Source organism: Rhinoraja longicauda, chromosome 1, assembly GCF_053455715.1.
Source record: "Rhinoraja longicauda isolate Sanriku21f chromosome 1, sRhiLon1.1, whole genome shotgun sequence".
Classification (NCBI taxonomy): domain Eukaryota; kingdom Metazoa; phylum Chordata; class Chondrichthyes; order Rajiformes; family Arhynchobatidae; genus Rhinoraja; species Rhinoraja longicauda.
The window spans coordinates 78,219,403-78,242,685 of record NC_135953.1 but is presented as its reverse complement, the minus strand read 5'-3'; the positions used below and the strand labels follow the sequence as shown (position 1 = coordinate 78,242,685).

Genomic DNA, 23,283 nt, shown 5'->3' with positions numbered 1-23,283 from the left:
TCTAAAATCAATTGTTTGTTTTCCCAGACATGAGCACAGTGTGGCTGTGTGGCTTATTCATAGCTCTAGTAAACCAGGTTCAAATCTGAACCCTGGTGCTATATGTGTGCAGTTTGTAGATAGTTCCCTGTGACAGTGTTCAGTTCAATTTAGTTTATTGTCAGTTCAGTTTAGTTTATTGTTATGTTTACCGAGGTGCAGTTAAAAGCTTTTGTTGCGTGCTAACCAGCCAGCGAAAAGACGATAACAATCGAGCCATTCAACAGTGTATAACAGAGCTTTATTTGTCGTTCGGTACCGAAGTACCGAACGAAACTACATAGCAGTCATAGAAAAAAAAAAGAACACAAGACACATAACCCCAACACAAACGTCCATCACAGTGACTCCAAACACCCCCTCACTGTGATGGAGGCAACAAAACTTCCCCTCTCTTCCCCACGCCCACGGACAGACAGCTCGTCCCCGACCAACCCGCACAGTCCCCGCACCGGGCGCTGAAACGTCCCGCGGCCGAACCGGGCGATGAAAGGCCCGCGACCAAGCCTTGCGCAGCTAAGTCCCGTGGTCGAGCCGCACCGGGCACTGTTAAGTCCGCAGTCCAGCGATGAAAAGCCCCGCAGTCGAGCTGCACCGGGCGGTGTTCAGCTCCGTAGCCGAGCTGCACCGGGCACTGTTAAGTCCGCAGTCGAGCCGCACCAGCGATGAAAAGCCCCGCAGCCGAGCTGCACCGGGATGTTAAGCCCCGTAGCCGAGCTGCACCGGGCACTGTTGAGTCCAGCGGCCAAGCCGCAGCGGGATGTAAAGTCCAGCGGCCGAGCCGCACCGGGGTGTAAAGTCCAGCGGCCGAGCCGCACCGGGGTGTAAAGTCCAGCGGCCGAGCCGCAGCGGGTGATGTTAGGCCCCGCAGCCGAGCCGCAGCCCGCGCCGTGAGGAAGAGAAAAGCCCCACCCCCACCCCCACCACCCCCTCCCACACATACACAACCAAAAAAATATACAAAAACCATCCCAACACCGACACTCAACAAAAAAAAGACGGACAGACTGCTAGTCAGCCGCTGCCGTTAGGCGCCGCCACGTGACCCGCCATAGTTACATGATAAGGGAATAACATGATAACGAATAACGTTGGGGTTCAACTGGCAGATTTGTTTCTTCCCAAATCTCGCATGAAAAGAAAAAACTAGAATTTAGGTTAAATTATTCTTGACGTAAACTGGTGCAAAGCTTGTGGGAGAATAGATTGCCGGGAATTAGGAGGAGGGATAGGATTTATGTCATTGTTTTGGGAGCTAACATGGACGGTAGGCTGAATGGCCTCCTATGCCATCATGAAGAATTGCAATATGAATTAAAGAAGAATGTTGTGCGCTTTGCTCCCAGTTCTCTAGAGACTGTTCCCACAATCGTTGTGTGAACTTTTCAGCTCCAACCTCCCCACAGGGATAATTTCACTTAGAAATGATCAAAGACACTATTGACTCCAGCTGAAATAGAAGAACAAATAAGACACACTCCAATTACAAGGCTGTATCGTGGTCAGGTTCAGCCCTCCAGTAACATTTAAAATAAATATTGATAAGAATGAAGCAGGCATTATGTCACACTGTCCCAGAAGAACTTATGATGTGCTTCAAAGCCCATCTGCAACCCTTGAGCAGCAAGTGAACAAATGAAATAGCATTTCAGCTAGAGGTTAAATTGATCTAGTTCATCACCAATTAGCAGCTTACTGTCAGGAAAGGGTTTCACATTGCATGTCACCCACTGAAATACCATCCTATTTCTTTAAAGAACACAGACAGGCAATTTAAGTAACACTCCACTGTTTAATCTGTCACGAACCACAAACATCATCTCCTTTGGTGGTAGTTTGTCTGAAACTGAGACTAATCTTGTATCTTAGTTTAACAACCCATTTTGATCCATCTCAAAGGCTCATTTGCACTGGAAAATATTGTGCGTTTTGAGATCCATGTGATGATCGGGAGATGAGCATTTTCTGGATCTCTGAACTTACAGAATCCTTAGATGGTCCCTTTATTCACGCTGGAAGTGCTGGTATAACAGTTGTATCAACACTGAGATGGGGAGGGGGAAAACACAGGGAGGTCATCTCAAGGCAGGGGACCTCAGAAAGGATGAAAGTAGGTGGCATTCACTTTCTTGACGCTGATCCAGAAAACATGAAATTCAAAATGTCCGAATTTTTTCTTTTCACTTTTTCTTAGGTGACTCAAAGCTTGTTATAATAAGCAGGGGGTCACTACAGCACAAAACATGAGGATTCATATTTATCATCATATAATGGATAGAGAACCTGACTTACATAAGTAAAGACGATAGACACTGGAGTAACTCAGCGGGTCAGGCAGCATCTCTGGAGAAAAATGATGGGTGACCTTTCAGAACCCTTCTTCAGGCTGCCTGGAGAGAAGAGGAGAACTTCTTCAAATAGGCATACCTTGAGGAGATTTTGCAGTAGAGCAGACAAAATATGAAGGAAGGAACTACAGATCCTGGTTTATAAGGAAGATAGACACAAAGTGTTGCAGTAACTCAGCGAGTCAGAAAGTATCTCTGGAGAAAAAGGATGGATGACGTTTCTGTTCGGAACCCTTCTTCAGACCCCTTTACATAAGTAAAGAGCTGTAAGATCCTTTTCAGTCTATTTACCAGCTAGCTTGGCCAGTGCTACAGGAAGGTAATGCACCAAAGAGTATTAAGTAATTGTTCCTTCCCTCTCCTCAGCTTGTGCATTCAGACACATGGTCTGTTTGCAGTCTGCCAACTATGCCACTCTCAAAGTGTTAATCCCGAGCCTTTATTTTTCAGGGATGGCAATGAATTTATCAGGCAACACAGCGAAACATACAAGCAAATTAGAGTGAACAAATATTAACCTTTGAAACGCTTTCAGCATTTATCTACAAAGAGTTTGGCATTCTGTCAGATATCCACTGACAAAGAAATTCCATAATAATCCAGAAGAGGATTTGAGTATAGGAGTAAAGAGGTCCTTCTGCCATTGTACAGGGCCCTGATGAGACCACATCTGGAGTTTTGTGTGCAATTTTGGTCTCCTAATTTGAGGAAGGACATATTTGCTATTGAGGCAGTGCAGAGTAGGTTCACGAGGTTAATCCCCGGAATGGCGGGACTGTCATATTCGGAAAGATTGGAAAGACTGGGCTTGTATTCACTGGAATTTAGAAGGATGAGAGGGAACTTATAGAAACGTATAAAATTATAAAAGGACTGGACAAGCTAGATGCAGGAAAAATGTTCCAAAAGTTTGGGGATTCCAGAACCAGGGGCCACAGTCGAAGAATAAAGGGGAGGCCATTTAAAACTGAGATGAGAAAAAACTTTTTCACCCAGAGAGTTGTGAATTTGTGGAATTCTCTGCTACAGAAGGCAGTAGAGGCCAATTCACTAGAATGTAAAAGAGAGTCGGATAGAGCTCTAGCGGCAAGCAGAATCAAGGGATATGGGGAGAAGGTAGACACAGGTCACTGGATTTATACTGATTAGCTAATTAATGTATTGCATCGTATGGAAGGCGCATTCCCAATCTTGTTGTACCCATGTACAATGACAATAAAGATATATTGTATTGTATTGTATTGTATTGTATTGTATTGTATGAATGGCAGTGGTGGCTCGAAGGGCCAAATGGCCTCCTCCTGCATGTATTTTCTATGTTTCTATAATGTGTTATATCTCTAAATGCAAATATTTGCACAGCATGGATATATTGTCAAACACATCCTCAAGGATATTCCAGCCATCAATATATGATGATTTAAGTTCAAATTGAAAGGCTAGGACATTGATATTTTAACTCTTGATTGAGAAAACATTCAGGTCTTGGGCAATGGGCTGAATGGCCTTCTTCCATACAGCATTTTTAATAATGTGAATTATGGATTGAATGAACTGTAATTTCACTTGCCCTGATTTTGTTAATAAACTTTTAGTACGTTATTTTAAACCAATTCAAGTTTGGATTTGCTAATCAAGCAGGAGTAGCAGTAATCACTGAGAATATACAGGCACAGAGGTGTGTTCATTAAAGGGACTTCACCATTTGCAATCCGCAAAATATTTTTAATGCTGAGTATGGGATAAAATTTGATGCAAGTTAGACTTTGAGGAAGACCTGGAATTCCAAAATCGCATACTTGTGGCAAAAGCCGTGAGGACATTTTTTAGAAAATTGTAGATTAAGTAGAGCATGACATCAATATAACATCTGATCACGGTCACTTTGTTTGGAGCTCAACGCTCCATTCAATAGTCTTTCTTAATCACAGGGGGCTGAGGACACATCAGCAGCACCAATAAATACTTGTTCATGGTGTCACTAACTAGGCCAGAATTTCTTGGCCTTCAAAAGGCAAATTTCCCTATACAAGACATGTCTAGGTTAACGGAAGAGGGAAGGAGCTTTAGAGGTGACCAGAGGAATATTTATTTTTACCCAGAGGCTGGTTTAAATTTGGAACATTATGTCTGGGGAGGTTGGAACCATAGACTCTCACTACATTTAACACACATCTGGTTGAGCATTTGAATGCAAAGGCATAAAAGGCTATGGGCCAAGTGCTAGAAAATGGATGAGTATTGATGACTACCTGATGACCAATATGGACATGGTAGGCTGAAGAGGGACTATTTCTGTGCTTCCATGCCTTTATTTATATTGTTCCCGAAGCAGGTAGTTTTTACAATAAATCACATGATTTCCGAAGGCTGCAGTGAAGACATCATTATGAGAAAAAGAACAATTAACTTACAATTGCCCGGAGAGTACAGACCCATTGCTGTCAGCTCTGACTTAACTCTCCTACATCTTGCAGGAAGGAGGTCAAAGACAAGCGGGAGGTCAGTTGCCAATGCATCTCAATTCCTGTTCACTGTTGGACTCGACACCGATATGTTGAGCTCAGGAGCTGCGAGCCCTTTGGTTCCGACACATCAGCATTACATCAGCTGTGCTTCTGCATGTAGTGTGGTCTCATTTCTTTAAAAGAGAATGCCACCCTGGATTGATGTGTAATAGTCATTTTTTTGTCAAAATTAATGATTTTTTAATAAATTACATCACTTAACTTTATTTCTTATGTTTTAAAATTACTTAAATCCTTTCAAAATATATTTTTAATGCCTTTGATTATCAGAGATAGTTCCTCTGATCCTCTCAGAACTTTCTGCCCTCAGGGTGGCACGGTGGTGCAGTGGTAGAGTTACTGCCTTACAGCGCCAGAGTCCCAGGTTCAAGCCTGACTACAGATGCTGTCTGTACAGAGTTTGAACATTCTTCCCGTGACCTGCATAGCTTTTCTCCGGGAAGCTCCGGTTTCCTCCCACACTCCAAATATGTACAGGTTTGTTGGCTAATTGGCTTGATATAAATGTAAATTGTCCCTAGTGTGTGTAGGATAGTGATAGTGTGCAGGAACCGCTGGTCGCTGTGGACACGGTGGACCAAAGGGGCTGTTTCAGTGCTGATTCTCTAAATTAAACTAAACTCAACTAAACCTTTAACCTGAACATGTCTGCAATTGGGAACATTTATTACACAATGAATGTTTGAAAATTACTTAAACCATTGCAAAATGTTGTTGCGTATTAGAGACACTTACGAGGAATGGGTGGCGTTTCTGACGAAGGGTCTCGACCTGAAACGCCACCCATTCCTTCTCTCCAGAGATTCTGCCTGTCCCGCTGAGTTACTCCAGAACATTATGTCTATCTTCGGTGTAAACCAAATGAGAGGAATAGATTGGGTAGATGCACAGAGTCTCTTACCCAGAGTAGGGGAATCTAGGATCAGTGGACATAGGTTCAAGGTGAAGGGGAAATGATTTAATCGGAATCTGGGGTAACTTTTTCACACAAAGGGTGGTGTGTGTATAGAACAAGCTGCCACAGGAGGTAGTTGAGGCTGGGATCAGCCCAACGTTTAAGAAACAGTTAGACAGGTACATGGATAGGACAGGTTTGGAGGGCTATGGACCAAGCGCAGGCAGGTGGGACTAGTGCAGCTGGGACATGTTGGTCGGTGTGGGCAAGTTGGGCCGAAGGGCCTGTTTCCACACTGTATCACTCTATGACTCTATGTGCAGTTCCTTCCTACACAGAGACACTTTAAAGTTGGCTGTGGCACCAAGGCCTCCAGATTAATTGGACTTGCAGCAGAGCACAAAATAAGTATGGCTATGGGTATAATATAAGGGTGAGCAAAGGGAGGTTCGGGTAGGTCAAATAGCTCCTCAGAGAATATCCCCTACTTACGCACAGTTAATTGTGAAGAGTATAGTAATAACTCTCTATCTGCTCAGCCATTCATTAAGATCATAGCTGATCTTCCACCTCAGCACAACTTTCCTCCATACCACATATCCTTTGACTCCTTTAGTTTCTAAATATCTATTGATTGTTGTCTTTAATATACTCAGGAATCGATCCTCTTATGTAAGGAATCCCAAAGATCCATTACCTTCTGGGGAAAGAGATTTCTCCACACCCACTGTTACTAACCATGTCAGCATTTATTTGGCCACAATATGAACACCAAAAACCTTGTGATTTTAAAATAAACACTGCAAGATATATCAAATTATAATTAATTCCACACAACAATCGATTAATCAGCCGTGCAATTTCTTAGTGGCACCAATAAACTTGGCTTTGCATGTCCTAGAATGTTGCAGTGTTATCCTATTAGAAGCATCATGACGAGCGCAGGGTGGGTATTTTCAACATAGCAGACTTCAAATGGGTTTGCAGGATAATCTTCACACCTCCAGCCTTCATAATCTCACCATGTTATCCTGCAGCCTGGATCAGCTGGTTGCAAATCAAAATGTATGCACTGGGGCTAGTGGAATCAAGGGATATGGGGAGAAGACAGGCGGGGGGGTATTGATTGGGGACGATCAGCCATGATCACAATGAATGGCGGTACTGGCTCGAAGGGCCGAATGGCCTCCTCCTGCACATATTCTCTATGTTTCTATGGTGCAAAGCTATAGTGACACTACAAGGTCATCACAATGAAAAAAAGATGTTAGATTCATGCTCCATCGAGCTGTGTGGCATTTCATGCCTGCTCTCCCATTAAAAGGATCATGGACAATCTTTTACCTCATCACTATTTTCAACTAAAGCCAAAAACCTTTTTTTACGATCTTGAATATACCCAGCAACTGGGCCTCCACAGACTTCTGAGCTAGAGAATTCCAAAGATTCACTATTCTTAAGATGGAGTTGTAGATAGTTAGAGATAAAGGGAAAACAACAGGAACAAATTGAAGTGGAGGTACAGCCATAACTGTGAAGGGGGAAAGAGGGATGAGAGGGAAAAAGAAGGAGAGAGAGAGAGGGGGGGGCAGAGAGTCATAGGGCTGTACAGCATGGAAACAGGTCCTTCAGCCCAACTTGTTCATGCTGACCATGATGGCATACTGGGCTAGTCCCATTCTTCTGCAGTTGGCCCATATCTTTCAAAACTGTTCTGCTGATATAGTTGTACAAATGTATTTCAATAGGTAATTGTACCTGCTTCTTTAGCTTCCTCTGACAGCTTGTTCAGATACAGACTGCCCTCTGAATAAAAAGGTTGCCCCGGGATCCATCTTAAATCTCTCCTCTGACACCTTAAGACTAGCTTTAGAATCCTCCACCCTAGGAAAAAGATTGTGAGCATTCACTTTATCCATGCACTCTAATGACCTTATACTGTATATCTCAATAAAGTCACCACTCAGCCTCCGATGCTCCAAATAAATAATCCCAGCCTACCCAACCTCTCTGCAAGCCCAGGTGATATCCTGGTGAATCTCTTCTGCACCTTTTCCAGGTTAATGACATTCTACCTATAGCTGGGTGCCCACAATTGCACATAATTCTCCAAGGATGGTCTCACCAATGGCTTGTACATCTGCATCATGATGTCCCAACTTTTGTACTACCCTTCCCAATGAAGGCAAGTGTCCTAAAGGTCTTTGTCACCACACTGTCCACTTGACTCGCCACTTTCAGGGAATCATGCTCCCACATCTCCCTGTTCTGCAACACTCTCCAAGGCCCTACCAGTTACTGAGTAAGTTCAGTCCTGGTTTGACATATCAAAGTGCAATACCTAACTCTTGTCTAGAAAGAGAAGTAACGAAGGGGTGGTTACCAGGAATTGTTAAATTCAAGATTAACCCCTATGGATCACTATATCCTCAAATGGATAATGATATGTTGTTCCTCATAAATACATGGGCATGGAGCAGCGTCGAATGACAAAACCAGAGAAGCCAATTGGGAGTGGGACAGAGAATTAAAGTGACAGGTAACTGGAAGAGTAAAGCTGCCTTAAAGTCTGATTGGAGATGTTCTGCAAGGCAGTTGACCAGTCTACATTTTACACATATTACACTTGATTCCCCTTCAACAGAAGGTACAGGTTTGATCTGTATAGTTTCTCCTCATCTAACAAACCTGTCGTTACATGATCAATCTGGTGACCGTTTGTTGCATGCCCTGGATGATAAATATATCCTTCCTTAGATAGGAAGAGCAAACCTGAACATAATATTTCAGATCAATCGGACTCTACACAATCAGAGCAAGAAGCCTCTAATCTTGTATTCAAATACCCTTGAGATAAAGGCCAACATATCAGTTGTTTGCCAAGTTTATCTGTTAATGTCCAGTGATTTATATATCACCTTTCAATCTCTCATTTTTTCCACATTTCAATTTTTTAAAATCAAAATAGTTGACCTCGTTATAATCTATTTGCCATACCATGCCCATTCACGTAGCATAACCATATTGCCCAGATTTTCTGTAGCCTCCTCCCATCCCATCTCATCAACAAACCTCGATGTATTACACTTGATCCTATTGTCCATCTTGTGAATAGAGATCGTGAACAACAGCGGCTTCAGTTCAATCAATGTAGTACTACAGTGTTCACGGTTTCCCCTCAGTTTTCCCACCTTAAAATAATCTGTTTATTTCTGCTCTGTTTTCTACCTGCTTATCAAACCTTAATCCACACCAGTAGTTCTTTGTGAATACTAATGTCTTCAATCTCCCCATTTATACTAGATCTTCAGCTTTCCACCATTTCAAGGTTACCTTTTGTATCCTCTTCCATGAAGATATTTGCTTAATTTCACTGCCATCCCCTTGCGCCTCAATACACCTCAATTACTTGAAAACTTCGTATTAACTCTTTGAAAGTTAGCTGCTGCTGGTTTACTGTCATAACTTTCAAAGCAAGTTCCCAATTTACCATTGGCTTCTCACACCTATTGCCTCTGTAATTAGCTTCATTTAGATTTAAGACACCAGGCCTTAGCAATGTAAGGAGATATGATTCACACTTTCACTTCTCCCTTTCACATATGATTCACACTTTCACTTCTCCCCTGATGAGGAATGTGTGCAGGAATTTACTTTGAAGGGAAGTGTAAATCATCAGATCAGAAGGTCATAATTGATAGGAGTAGAATTAGGCCATTTGGCCCATCAAGTCGGCCCATTCAATCATGACTGATCTATCTCTCCCTCCTAACCCCATTCTCCTGCCATCTCCGATAATCTCTGACACCTAATATGCTTACATATTACACACACATGCACATACGCCTGTCCTCATTGTGGTTAATGTTCATTGACTGGTGATGACATGCTCGGCCTCTGCACAACCTTGCTCCAAAGTCTTGCCACTCCTTAGAAGGCATAAATTAGGATCTAATCTAATATGACCATTCATATAGGGGTGTGGCTCTAACAGCACTCGGGTGCGTTAATACTATCTAGTACAAAGCAACCTGACAGATTGACAACTCATTCACCATCCAGAACACTCCTAGCACTCGGGTGAATCATTTGGAAAAGATGCTGCATAAACTTTCCCAGGAGAGGTTGGGCAAACTTGGATTCTTTTCTGTCGAGCGTCAGACACTGAGGAGAGAGCTGATAGAACTATATAAAATGATGAGAGGCAAAGATCGAGTAGACAAGGTAGAATCTACTCCAGCACTTTGTGTGCATTTCAAGAAGATTGCCTCATCTGGAAATATAACAACCTAAATCATCGAAGAGGTTTAATCTTCATTCAGCTTCTTAATGACAGTACATTTTCAAATATAAAATGTGCCATATCTCCTAATTAATGTTTGAAGGAGAACTCCTGGATACTCAGTTTGATTCAAACCTAAAATACACTTAATCCTGGACAGTGATATTTGTAAACTGAGATGAAGGAATTAGATGAATTGTTCATTCTGAATCGTGTCATGTGGAGAAATGTTAATTAGGCTGTACCTCTTAGAATGGTGAATTCTTAAAAGCAGCACGACGATCTAAAAATTTCTCAGCAAAGTTATGGAATTTATCGGTGGGGATCTGGCAAAACTCCAACAGAATGTATTGATTATTGCATCTAAACTGCTGAGCCACCTGTCTCCATTAATGTCAGGAGGGCGGCATGGTGGCACAGCGGTAGAGTTGCTGTCCATCAGCGAATGCAGCGCCGGAGTCCCACCTACGGGTGCTGTCCGTACGGAGTTTGTACGTTCTCCTGCGTCGGTTTTCTCCGAGATCTTCGGTTTCCTCTCACACTCCAAAGACGTACAGGTATGTAGGTTAATTGGCTTGGTAAATGTAAACATTGTCCCTAGTGGGTGTAGGATAGTGTTAATGTGTGGGGATTGCTGGTCGGCGCGGACCCGGTGAGCCGCAGGGCCTGTTTTCGCACTGTATCTCTAAACTAAACTAAACTAAGCTAAACTAAACTAAACTAAACTAAACTAAACTAAACTAAACTAAACTCCCTCTGGAGTGAAGGCAGGAGCGAAGAAGCCTGACACATTTCAACTCTGCAGAAGGCAGATTTATGCTGAAAGTTATTTCTCATTAGTCATGCAAGCAGAATGCTGGATGCAAGCATCATATATTTGTTTTTCACATCAAAATAGAACAACTTCCATTTATAGAGCATATTTCACAGAAGATAATGTATGAGTCACTTCATAGAACCACAAAGAATAATTGGACATCAAGGCAAAAATATACATTTTTATATTTTGTGCTCAAAGAAAAATATTTTATGATGACAGATCAGGAAGTTTTGAGGTTGCATGTTTAAGAGAAGGGCCAAGAGCCTGGGTTGTAGATGGCTGAATGGATGACCACAAATGGTGGGATGCAGGATGTAAATATTAGGGAACATTTGCAGAGGCAGGTACAATTTTTGGTGCAAGTTGTTTTGGATAAGGTTATGGATACAAGAAAGGATAGGTTATGGATACAAGAAAATCTATCTTTTTTTTTCACCTCAACAAGATTTTATTCAGTTAATCACAGTTGCAAAGAACTAAAATGATCCGAACTGCCAATTAACAGTTTGCAAACATCAATTAATCAGTCATCAAATGACAACATTTATCATCATTATCTACAATGCACGACCCCTGTGGCAATGAGCATTCGCGTAAGGCCTCCAGAGTCCCCGTGAATACTGTGTGCTCCCTCTCCAGGGACATGCATGCATTGATGTAAGCCCGGAAGAGTGGCAGGCAATGGACTCAGGCAGAATCCTCGACTGCCCGCTGCCTGATGGATGTTTCTTTTTTGTGTGTTTTTGGGGTTGGGTGGTTTGAGTGCCTGTTTGATGCTTTTATTGTTGGACTGTGTTTTTGGGGGTTTTGGGGTGTGTGATTTGAATGCCTATTTAATGCTTTTATTGTTGGACTGTGTTTTGGGGGGTTTTTGGGGTTGGGTAATTTTGGGTGCCTGTTTAGTGCTTTTATTGTTGGACTGTGGGTGATTGAATTAACATTTTGTTCAAGATGGCCGCGCCGTTGTGTTTGGCTGCCTGCCACTGTATGTTTCTTTTTTTTCCTGGTCAGATGTACAGCACTTTGGTCAACGTGGGTTGTTTTTAAATGTGCTATACAAATAAATTGACTTGACTTGACTTGACTTGGACTCATGGATGGCCATCTTGGCTAATTAAATCTATCATGGTGGTGCATAACAAACAGACCACCATCAGTCATCAACCTGGGGTGGATGACGAGGCAGCCCTTGTGCGGAATGAGAAGTGGACAATAAAGTTCAGGCTGAACTGAACTATTTGGGAACTGCATAATTGGAATGGTCCTGCACCTTACATAGAACGTAGAACAGAGACAGAGCCTTCCTTTAATGCCACTGACCCCACTGCTATGTGGATATCTTGTCTCCCTCTTTCTCAGTTCTGATGAATTGTCCTTGACCTTAAATAAAACATAGAACAGTTCAACTGAAGATCAGGACCATCAGCCTGAAATCTCTGTGCCGAACATGATGCCTAGTTAAAACTCTTGCCTGCCTGCACATGATCCATATCCCTCCTTTACCCACATTTCTATATACCTATCCAAAAGCCTCTTGAATGCCACTATTCTCTATGTTTCTGCCACCACCCACGGTGGTACTTCCCAGGCATCCACCACTTTCTGTGTAAAAAACGTATCCCGCACAACTCCTTTAAACTTTGCCACTCTCACCTGAAAGCTGTACTCTCCACTCTGGGAAAATAGTTCTGACTGTCTTCTCAATCTATGCCTCACATAAATTTTATATACCTGTATCAGGACTCAATTCAATCTTTAATGCTTCAGAGAAAAATATAGAAACATATAAAATTCTTAAGGGATCAGACAGGCTAGAAGCAGGAATAATGTTCCCGATGTTGGGGGAGTCCAGAACCAGGGGTCACAGTTTAAGAATAAGGGGGAGGCTATTTAGGACTGAGATGAGGAAAAACTTTTTCACCCAGAGAGTTGTGAATTTGTGGAATTCTCAGTGGAGGCCAATTCACTGGATGTTTTCAAGAGAGAGTTAGATTTATCTCTTAGGTCTAATGGAATCAAGGGAAATGGGGAGAAAGCAGCAATGGGGTACTGATTTTGGATGATCAGCCATGATCATATTGAATGGCGGTGCTGGCTCAAAGGGCCGAATGGCCCACTCCTGCACCTATTTTCCATGTTTCTATGTTTCTATGAAAACAATCCAAGTTTGTCCAACCCTTCTTTTCGCTAAAAGGGCACAGTGGCGCAGTGGTAGTGCTGTTGCCTCACAGTGCTGGAGATCAAGGTTCGATCCTAACTATAGGTGCTGTCTGCGCAGAGTTTGTACATTCTCCCTGTGACCACATGGGTTTTCTCCAGGTGCTCTGATTTCCTCCATATTCCATAATTGTGCTGGTTTATAATTAGCTTCTGTAGATTGCCCCTAGTGTGTAGGATGTGAAAATGGGATAACATGGAACCAGTGTATGGTTGATCGATGGTCCACAAGGACTCAGTCGGCTGAAGGGCCTGTTTCCACACTGTATCTCTAAACTAAACTGAACTAAACTAATCCAAGCATCATTTTGGCAAATCTCTTCTGCATCATGTCCATAGCTTCTACATCCTTCCTGTAATCAGGCAACCAGAACTGCACACAATACTTAAAATGTGCCCTAACCAATCTCCTCTAAAGCTGCAGCATGACTTTCTGACTCTTTTGCTCAATGCTGCTGAAATATTAACTGTTTTTCTTTCCAGCGATGTTGTTTGCCCAATAAGATTTTTCCTGTGTTCCCTGTTTTTATTTCTGACTTCCCCAATTTTTAGTTTTCTTTTTGATTTTCAAATTATAAGTATGTTCCTTGAGACCTGGTTCCATCTGTTTTTGTTTATCAGTGGCAATGATGAATATGCATATCTATGGTTAAAATACTTGATGGAGTTTCCTTAGCAATGGTGTTCATCAGGAATATTTTTTTCTTGCAATAGGTGCATTTACATCAGCAGAAAGTGATGATGCTAATTAAAGGCCCTACTGATTGAAAGAAACAGGCTCATCTCCCCACCAAGTCCACGCCAAACATTGATCACCTGTTCAAGCTAGTTCTATGTTATCCTACTTTGGTGTACGGTCCATGCAAACTATGGGCAAGTTACAGAGACCTACAATCCTATACACCTTTGGAATGTGGGTGGAAACCGTAGCAACCTGAGGAGACACAGGTGGACACAGGAAGAATGTGTCTGTCATAATAGATGTAACAGTAATTGTTTTCACTGATTAAATCCAATTTTTTTAAAGGACTAAATATAAACTTAACCACAAATCCAGCAGCGAAGTTGTAATATGTTTTTCTCTCCATTTAGGGCCTTCCATCCAGTTGTTTCCGTCATTGCATCAAGATTTTCACACAAAGGCTAAAATTAACCCAAGTGCTGACTGGCAAGGTTGAAAAACTGGCTGATGAGTGGGAACTTTAACTGCATCATCACTTAATTCCTGCAAGACTGCAGGATCGGGGGATGTGAGTCAGGATAGCAATTGCAATACTGCAGTACTCTGGAGTGGAGAGGAACGAAAATATAAATCGCCCATGTTTCCAAATCTCATTAATTATTCCATGACTACCTGTGTGAGTGTTTGTGAGTATAACCTCAGCCTTGTTTGGTGATGAGCCTTACGGATGAGTGGTTTAACAAGACATGACATTAACGTTCATGTAAGAAAATATTTAGGGCATTAACCCACTAAAATACTTTCAGCAAAAAATCTACTTGGCATGATAATAACAGATAAGAATTCTACTAAATCTGCCATCTAAGCAGATAATTTTCTTCAAATATATTTTAATGCTTAAGCATTGTTTGTTATATGGTTTGTTATTATTCTACTTTGAGGAAATATTCTGTCAATCTAGAGATATAATTGTATGTCTACATGAAATAAGCAATTGATGTACATGTTCATAGCAAGCCTAAACTCTCATAAAAATGTACTAATGAGAGGCGGATAGGGAAATCAGAACTCCATTATCCATAGTACTTGCCATTTACTGACACTGATCCATTCGTGAAGAATCCATAAATAGATCTGTCTTCAGCACCACAATTCCAACCAAACTCATCACTCTGAACCAGAAATCAGCAACCCCCCCCCCCCCCCCCCCCCCCCACCCCCACCCCATCTGCATCCTTGACTTTCTGACCCATAAACTGCAATCAGTAAGAATAGGTGATAAAACATCCTCCATGCTGATTCTCAATGTTGGTGCCCCACATGGCTGCTTTCTCAGGTTTTTGTTATATTGCCATACACTCACAGCTGTGTGGCCAAATTCATTTGTCAGACTCTTGAATCGACCTCTCATATGCAAAGGATGAATTCTTAATGTTCCAGTCTAGGTTTAGGTTTACTCTTGTCATGTGTACTGAGGTACAGTGACAAAACTTTGTTTTGCATGTTATCCAATCAGACCAGATAGTACAATACATAAATACAACCAAGTCAAAATCAATAGGTAGAGCAAAGGGGAGGGTACAGAATGCAGAATATAGTTCTCGGCATTGCATCATATCAGTTCCATCAAGTCCAATGTCCACAATCGGGTAGAAGCCCTGACCTCCCATCTACCTCATTGGAGACTTTTGAACTACATTTAATTGGACATTATCTTGCACTAAATGTTGTACCCTTTGTCTGTACATTGTGGACAGCTTGGCTGTAATCATGGATAGTCTTCTCTTTGACTGGATAGCACACAAATAAAAGCTTTTCACTGTACCTCAGTACATGTGACAAAATAAACTAAACGAAGTGAGTTTGACAGTACCCTTGCTTATGAAAGGACTGTTATTGAGCCGTTTTATTAGCTACTCTGCAGCTGTAACACATGTGGGTTTCTTTCCAGTTTCCTCCCACATCACAAAGATGTGTGGATGTGTTGGTTAATTGGCCTCTGGTGTATTAATCCAAGTGGATAGGGTGTGGAGCTAATTTGAACGGGTAATCAATGGTCAATGTGGATGCGGCGGGCTGAAGGGCCTGTTTCCACACTGAGTCTCCAAACTAAATTCTAAACTACGTTCGGTAATCTGTTTATTTTCTCTGTTGTGCCTGTTGTACACTTGTAAGTTATGATTTAGCCTGGATAGCTTGCAAAACAAAGTTTTTCCATGATCAATATCAAACATCCTCTGAATGCAATTGATCCAAGAAGTAGTGCTGCTTTAATATATATTCTTATAATATATACTACCATTGTTATATTGTTTCCATTGAAATAATTTTATTTCAAAATATTCCAATATTTTAAAAGAACAGAAACATTTTGTCATCCTAAAATAAAATGTGCTGCAATGATATTTGTAAATTTCAATAAATTTTAAAATGTCCTTCATTCTGATCATGAAACTTCCAGTCTTCCTTGAATCTCAGAATATGGTAATGGATATCAGAAGTGCACGATTTGACCTGTCAGTAGGAAAGCAGAAAACAAATCCATTGGCCAACTTGTGCAGGTTGTGGCTGACATTCAGCTGTTCTACACAAGAACGCCAAGGATTTATATGGTGTAGGAAGGAACTGCAGATGCTGGTTTAAACCAAAGATAGACACAAAAAGCTGGAGTAACTCAGTGGGTCGGGCAGCATCTCTAGAGAAAAGGAATAGGTGACATTTCGGGTCGAGACCCTTCTTCAGACTGAAGAAGGGTCTCGACCCGAAATCTCACCTATTCCTTTTCGCCAGAGATGCTGCCTGCCACGAAGGTCTTATATAGATTGACTGTAAGTTCAGGACTCACAGAGTGACACACATCACTGCATTTGTCACAAGGCTGGTTTACTGAGCTGTGCGTGGAACATGGGGAAGGTAAGAGCTTTCCATTATTACTTCACATTTACATTGTTAGTCAATTTGTACGTGTTTTAAATATCATTACTTTTACAAATCTTATTATAGACATCACTGCGAATAGTTTTTAAGTTCTGATTATCAGAAACAGGTATAAGTTATAAAAATGTAACACAGGGTCTGACACCAGGCATTGATACACCTTCAGCCTCATTTTCTGTCAAAGGTTTTCAGAGTGTTTTGTTCTGTTCTTTTTCTGGTTTTGTTCTGGCCTTTTCTCACCCCTGGCTCCCCCCTCCCCCACCTCCATCTTTCAGTCTAAAGAAGGGTTGTGAGCCGGAACATCACCTATTCCGTTTGTCCAGAGATGCTGCTTGACCCACTGAGCTACTCCAGCATTTTGTGTCCATCTTCAGAGGGTTTTGGTGTTAGGACCTCAGCACGAGCTGACTGAGGTCAGGCAGCCACTGTATCTTTGCTCTGTGTCTCATCGCCTGATGCCAGCTTCAAAGGATCAGTGAAGTCTGTTCACCCTGACTGATGAAGCAATTGCAGGTGGACAACGTCCATGGGCTGTGATTCTGGGCAGTGGCCTGAGTTCTGCATGATTCAGCCTCCTGCAACAACTGCATTGCAATCTGCTCCTCAAAGCAGTAGAGGAATGACACTCAGAATCTCAGCCTATAACAACCCATCAGTGACTCTTAGTGGATGATAACAGGTTAACAATGGGTCAGGAAAATAAAATTTTCCTCAAGCAATCTGATACTTCTTACAAAAAAAACCAATAATTTCACCTTGGTGACTAACAGGAGCAGCCATAGCAAAATTGATCCAAGATGCATATCATGTTGACTGTCTTGTTGTAGGGAATTCTGAAAATTGTAAGGAAGATGAGTAGGTTATAGTATGGTTAACTCTTGAGTTCACCTACTGAGGAGCATGGTGGGAAAATGGCCAAGAATGTAGTCAGAATAGCAAAACTGAAACATTCTGCTGAGAAGCAGGCTTCTTTATCGGTAGGGGAGAGGATAGTCCTTCACAGTTCTGTCTAGGTTCTTATCTGTTGCAATCTTGCTTTACAGCTGTTCTTGGTCAATGTGATAAGCAGGCAAGTCTCCCAAAGTTTAACAAATGACCTCTTTTATGAGACGATTCCATTTGGGTGGGGAATCTGGACATTTATGGTATCTACATGCGAGATATGTGGGTGGGAGATTTCCAAACAACAAGAAATGCAAGATTTAAGTTAACTTTGGGGAGACATTGATTAATGATTGTTTATTTCAACTCCACAAGTAACCATTGTGTCATGAGGGTATAACAATCCTACAGTTACTGTAGGATTTTGAAGTAGTTTGAGCTTGCCCACACTGCTTCCCGATGTACATCGCTAAGGCCTTTATTAAACCGACTTGTTCGATAGACTCACCACTGATCGATCTATGAGTTGTTTTATTTTATGTCTGTGCCTATCTGAGTAAAGTCAGATATAGAGTACGGGTGAAGTACAAAATTCTCTCTATCATATCTGAACACAAAAAATAAATTCCAAAAGCAAATAATAATTTTATTGCCACTGACAGCAGTATATACTCTGATCTGTCATCCACATTGAAAGGTAAAGATGCACGGTGCGTCTGACTAATATTATTGAAAAAGATCTAAACTCTTTCCTAATGAGTGATTGTTACCTTGGTCGTAGGACTGAACTAATGACATCCAAGTTAAGTTTACTAATCAGTCCAAATACACATTCTAATGAGCAGTCAGAAGATCCTTTTTAATAATTTATTCTCAGATTCCCATTTCAGCAAATGTGTCAGTTAATTCAATTAGTGGATTTGCAAACCAATGCCCCTGATGGGTATCAACAGCAAGTTTCTTCAACAATTAAATGAGATTGCAGATAGTTATCAACCTATGGCAGGTATTGGTCCAGTGGGAATGCAATGATCCTCATTGTTTTAGGAAGTGGGGAGGACTTAAAATCTGACCATGTCATTGCTTCTATTTAAAACACAATTTTAACAACTGAAACACCAGTATAAGAAGTTAACCTTATCACCAAGAGTTATACATTTAAGTAGAAATCAAACAGCTTTAATTCACAAGCCGTGAGGCATATACAATCAAGAGCATCACACTATCTACATCAGGAGAGAAAAGAACACACAAGGTTAAAATCTGAACAAAAATTGTCCAGTGACATTGCTCAGTAATTGTCAAATAATTGAAATTTAGAAGTCCCAGGAATGTGGCAATTGCAAAAAATCTCGAAATATGAATTCATTGCTTGTAAATAAAGCAAGATAGTTTGCAAATTGTCAAACCATTATATAAAATAAATGTTACTGTATTCATGGGGAATGTGAAGCCTAACCTTTACAATGCACTGTGCTGCAATTGATGATAAGATGATGTTACAACCCAGACATTCTCAGTTATCTTGAAATAAGAGCAAAGTGATTACATCATTAAAAATTTAAACAATCTATGAAAGGTTATTTGCAATAATATATCTGAGTGAAGAAGAAAGATTTTTGAGTTGACCTTGCAATGTTCCTGTTTATATTCATCAATACAGTATAACACTCAATTAAATCACACCATTTTTTCCCCCTGGACATTCCCAGCCTGCTTTTAAATCACCCAAATGAAACAGGCAGCATAATTTGTACTTTCATATAAGAAAATATTTGCAGAACTGTTTGAATAATAAGCACAGTGTTTGTGAGGAAAACCATCATAAACCATCAAAATATGCAGCATATGGGTATTTTTACAAAATCGGTATTTACTGCTGATCTCTAATTGCCCTTGGGAAGGACGTGGAGGTGGTGGTGGTGAAGACACTCCCACAATGCTGTTGAATATAAAGAAGGAAGGATGATGCAGTATAACTCTAACAGAGAGTCATTGGACAGAATGTCATCCTCCCCCCTTTCCTTTGCATTAAAGTAATGAAAGCATTTGGGAAGAATTGCAAGTATTCTCCTTGGAGCCGGAGAGGGGAAAGATGGAATATGAAACTGAGGGGCATTTTTTCATACAAATGTAACTGGTGGTGGGTACATGGAATGAGCTGCCAGAGGAGGTAGTTGAGGCAGGTACAACAACAGCATTAAAAAGACATTTGGGCAGGTACGTGGATAGGAAATGTTTAGAGGGATAAGGGGCAAATTGGGGCAGGTGGGACTATTGTAGATAGAGCATCTTAGTTGGCATGGTCAAGTTGGGCCGATGGGATGTTTCCATGCTGTATGACTGTGACTCTAAGAACTAGGGGATATAGAATAAAAATCAATGTCCAAAGAACCAAAAGACTTAAAATGGTTAGGGTCTGAAATCTGCTTCAGGAAATCTGGTCACATTTCGTCTGGATCATTGAGGAGAATATCCCTTATATTTATTTCTGATTGCTTTAGCAAATGATAACTTGATGACTGTACCATAAACAAATATCACCTAATTTATTTGCCTATCTTGGGTATTAAATTATCTGCAGTGAAGCTTGAAATATTTATTATCATAGCATATAATCTCCTGAGTGTCAGTGACTGAAAGTATTCAAACCTGTCAGTTGGCTGGGTCACCTACTTAAATTTATCCATAGGTTAAGTACTGTATATATTGAATTTGTTAGAGTGGATTGATTATCAGTTTTAGTCTCTGGCAATGTGTTATCTATTATTTACACAGCTAATAAAGCATTCACTGACAGCTGTATCAAACCATTATTATTGTTAGGAATTTTGTGGATTTGCCTTTTAACCCTTCTGAGAAATATTCCCGGTTGTTAATATGCACATGTCCTTCTCTTGGCCATTTTACGAGATCAGATTCCTCGCATTGACCATTACTTTCTAAGAGGTAGGTCAAATCAGTCGAGTGAAGCCCAGTGGCAGGATAATCACCACAGTCCACAGGGTATCAGCACCCCAGGCGAAGCTCAACCAAGTACAGTCCCACCAACGGACATGAGCCAGCCACAGTCAGCGGTAGAGAGGAAGATGGAGGGAAAAAAGCCTCAAATCTTGTGGCCTAAAACCTGCCAGAGGAAGGAATGGGAGACCATTAACATTGACCTCGTCCATCTCCTGGAAGGATTGAAGGGATGTGTAGAAAGAAAACTGGAGAAGATGGGAGACATCGTATACAACTATGGGATGGAGAGATTTGGGGTGAAAGTCAAGAAACAGAGGACACAGAAGGAACTATCACTCCAGTACAATTCCAGGAGGCAGCAGGAGATAAAAAGACTGGTGAAGGAAAGGAGGCAGCTGAGAAAACAGTGGAGGAAGGCCACAGAGGCAGAAAGGGAAGGACTCGAGGCACTGCAGGCAGAAGTAAAGCAGCGCCTGGCAATCCTGCGAAGAGCAGAATGCCTGAGAAAGCAACACAAGAAGAAAGAACGGGCGAGGACAGGCTTTTATAGAGATCCATATAAGTTTGTCAAAAGCCTCTTTGTCAAGGAGAAGAGCGAGATCCTGAAAGTACCTGTAAGGGAACTGGAGGAGCACCTGAGGAAGACGTACTCCGACAACCTGAGGCATGAGCCAGTCACCATTCCAGACGACATGCCACCTATTCACCCACCTGAGCACCAGATGGACACAAGACCTCCTACATGGAAAGAGGTGGAGAACACAGTTAACGAGCAAGATCAGCATCAGCCCCAGGGCCCAATGGCAGTCCATACAGGCTCTATAAGAACACTCCTGGTGTCCTGAAATACCTCTGGAAGTTAATGAAAGTGGCGTGGGGGAAAGGAATCATACCTAAGGCATGGCGAAGGGCAGGAGGGATCCTAATTCCCAAAGATAAGAACTCCTCAACCATTAGCCAATTCCGTCAGATCAGCCTTCTGAATGTGGAAGGAAAGATCTTCTTTGGTATTGTGGCCCAAAGACTCTCAGCGTTTTTGCAGAGCAACAACTTCATTGACACGTCAGTGCAGAAAGCAGGGGTACGTGGTTTCTCAGGATGTCTGGAACATGCAAATGTCATCTGGCACCAGATACAAACTGCCAAGAAAGAAAAGAGAGATCTGCACGTGGTTTTCTTAGATCTTGCCAATGCCTTTGGTTTGGTGCCCCATGAGACTCTTTGGGCAGCTTTTAACTTCTTCCAGGTCCCAGAGGTTACCACAAAGCTGGTAAAAGCTTACTTCCAGGACCTCCAGTTCTGCATCACAACATAGGACAACACCACCTTGAGGCAGCACCTTGAGATAGGCATAATGGCAGGCTGTACCATCTCTCCTCCTATGTTTACCATGGCAATGGAGCTAATCATTCGAGCATCACGATGGGTAGTTGGAGGGGAACGCTTGAAGAGTGGGCTGCGTCTTCCTCCAATCAGGGCGTACATGGACGACATGACCACTATAACAACAACAAAAGCATGCACCAAACGCCTGCTGGATAAACTCCAGGAAAACATCAAATGGGCACGAATGGAGATTAAACCCAGCAAGTCCTGCAGTATTTCCATCGTCAAAGGCCGGCTCACTGATGAAAGGTTCCGCATCAACAACGAGACAATACCAACTGTCCTGGAGAAGCCTGTCAAAAGCCTTGGGCGATGGTACACCGCACACCTCAAGGACGCAGAGCAGGTGGAACAACTCAGGCAGGATACAATCAGTGGCCTCAAGCAAATCAACAACACTGCTCTCCCAGGGAAGCTGAAGCTTTGGTGCCTTCAATTCGGTCTGCTGCCCCGACTCATGTGGCCAATTACCATCTATGAGGTCACTCTATCCCATGTCAACCAGCTGGAGAGACTTGTGAACTCACAAGTGAGGAAGTGGCTTGGGCTACCGAGATGCCTCAGCAGTATAGGACTCTATGGGAATGGAGCCCTCTCACTGCCAGTCTCAAGCCTGGTGGAGGAATTCAAATGCGCCAAAGCAAGGCTGGACATGACACTAACAGAATCCCGGGACCCAATAGTTAGAGGTGTCGCTCCAACTCTAGCAACAGGGAAGAAATGGACTCCAGCAGCAGTGGTACAGGACACAAAATCTGCACTCCGACACCGGGACATAGTGGGCCATGTCCAACAAGGCCGAGGGGGCTTGGCCTGGGAGCAATGAAACCTACCTGGCAAAAGGCTACTCCAGCTGAATGTCGGCACCTGGTGGTGGAGGAGGTGCGCCGCCAAGAAGAAGCAGCCAGGTGTGCCAAAGCCATATCTCAAGCCAAGCAAGGCCGCTGGATGAGGTGGGATAGCATTGAGAGGAGGAAGATCACATGGAGTGAGCTGTGGAACATGGAGTCAAGTATGTTGAGCTTTATTATCAGAGCCACATAAACTTAAATCTTTGGCTGGGAGAGGATCCAGCCTGCCCCCTGTGTGCAGTTCCAGCAAACCTCAAGCACATCCTGGTCGGTTGTAAGACCAGCCTAACACAAGGCACATACACCTGGCGAACCAACCAGGTGCTGAGGTGTTTGGCAGCTGCACTCGAGTGCAAGAGAGTTACCACCAACGCCATGCCTATCAATGCCCAGATAACATTCCCGCAAATCCAATCGTTCATCCGGGAAGGAGAGAAACGGAAGACTACCAC

The 23,283-nt window shown here is 42.3% G+C and overlaps 1 protein-coding gene across 4 annotated transcripts in view; it reads right to left on the bottom strand.

Annotated features, from left to right (window-relative positions):
- Positions 1–23,283, bottom strand: part of kcnip4a (potassium voltage-gated channel interacting protein 4a) — a 742,411-nt gene that overhangs the window by 452,742 nt on the left and 266,386 nt on the right. The window contains exon 1 of one of the 4 annotated variants that reach the window (XM_078400745.1): positions 2,332–2,366. The exons of the other annotated variants lie outside the window; for them this stretch is intronic. The gene's annotated coding sequence lies outside the window, so the exon portion shown is untranslated. Of the gene's footprint in view, positions 1–2,331; positions 2,367–23,283 lie in introns of those variants that run through there. 4 annotated transcript variants of the gene reach the window in all.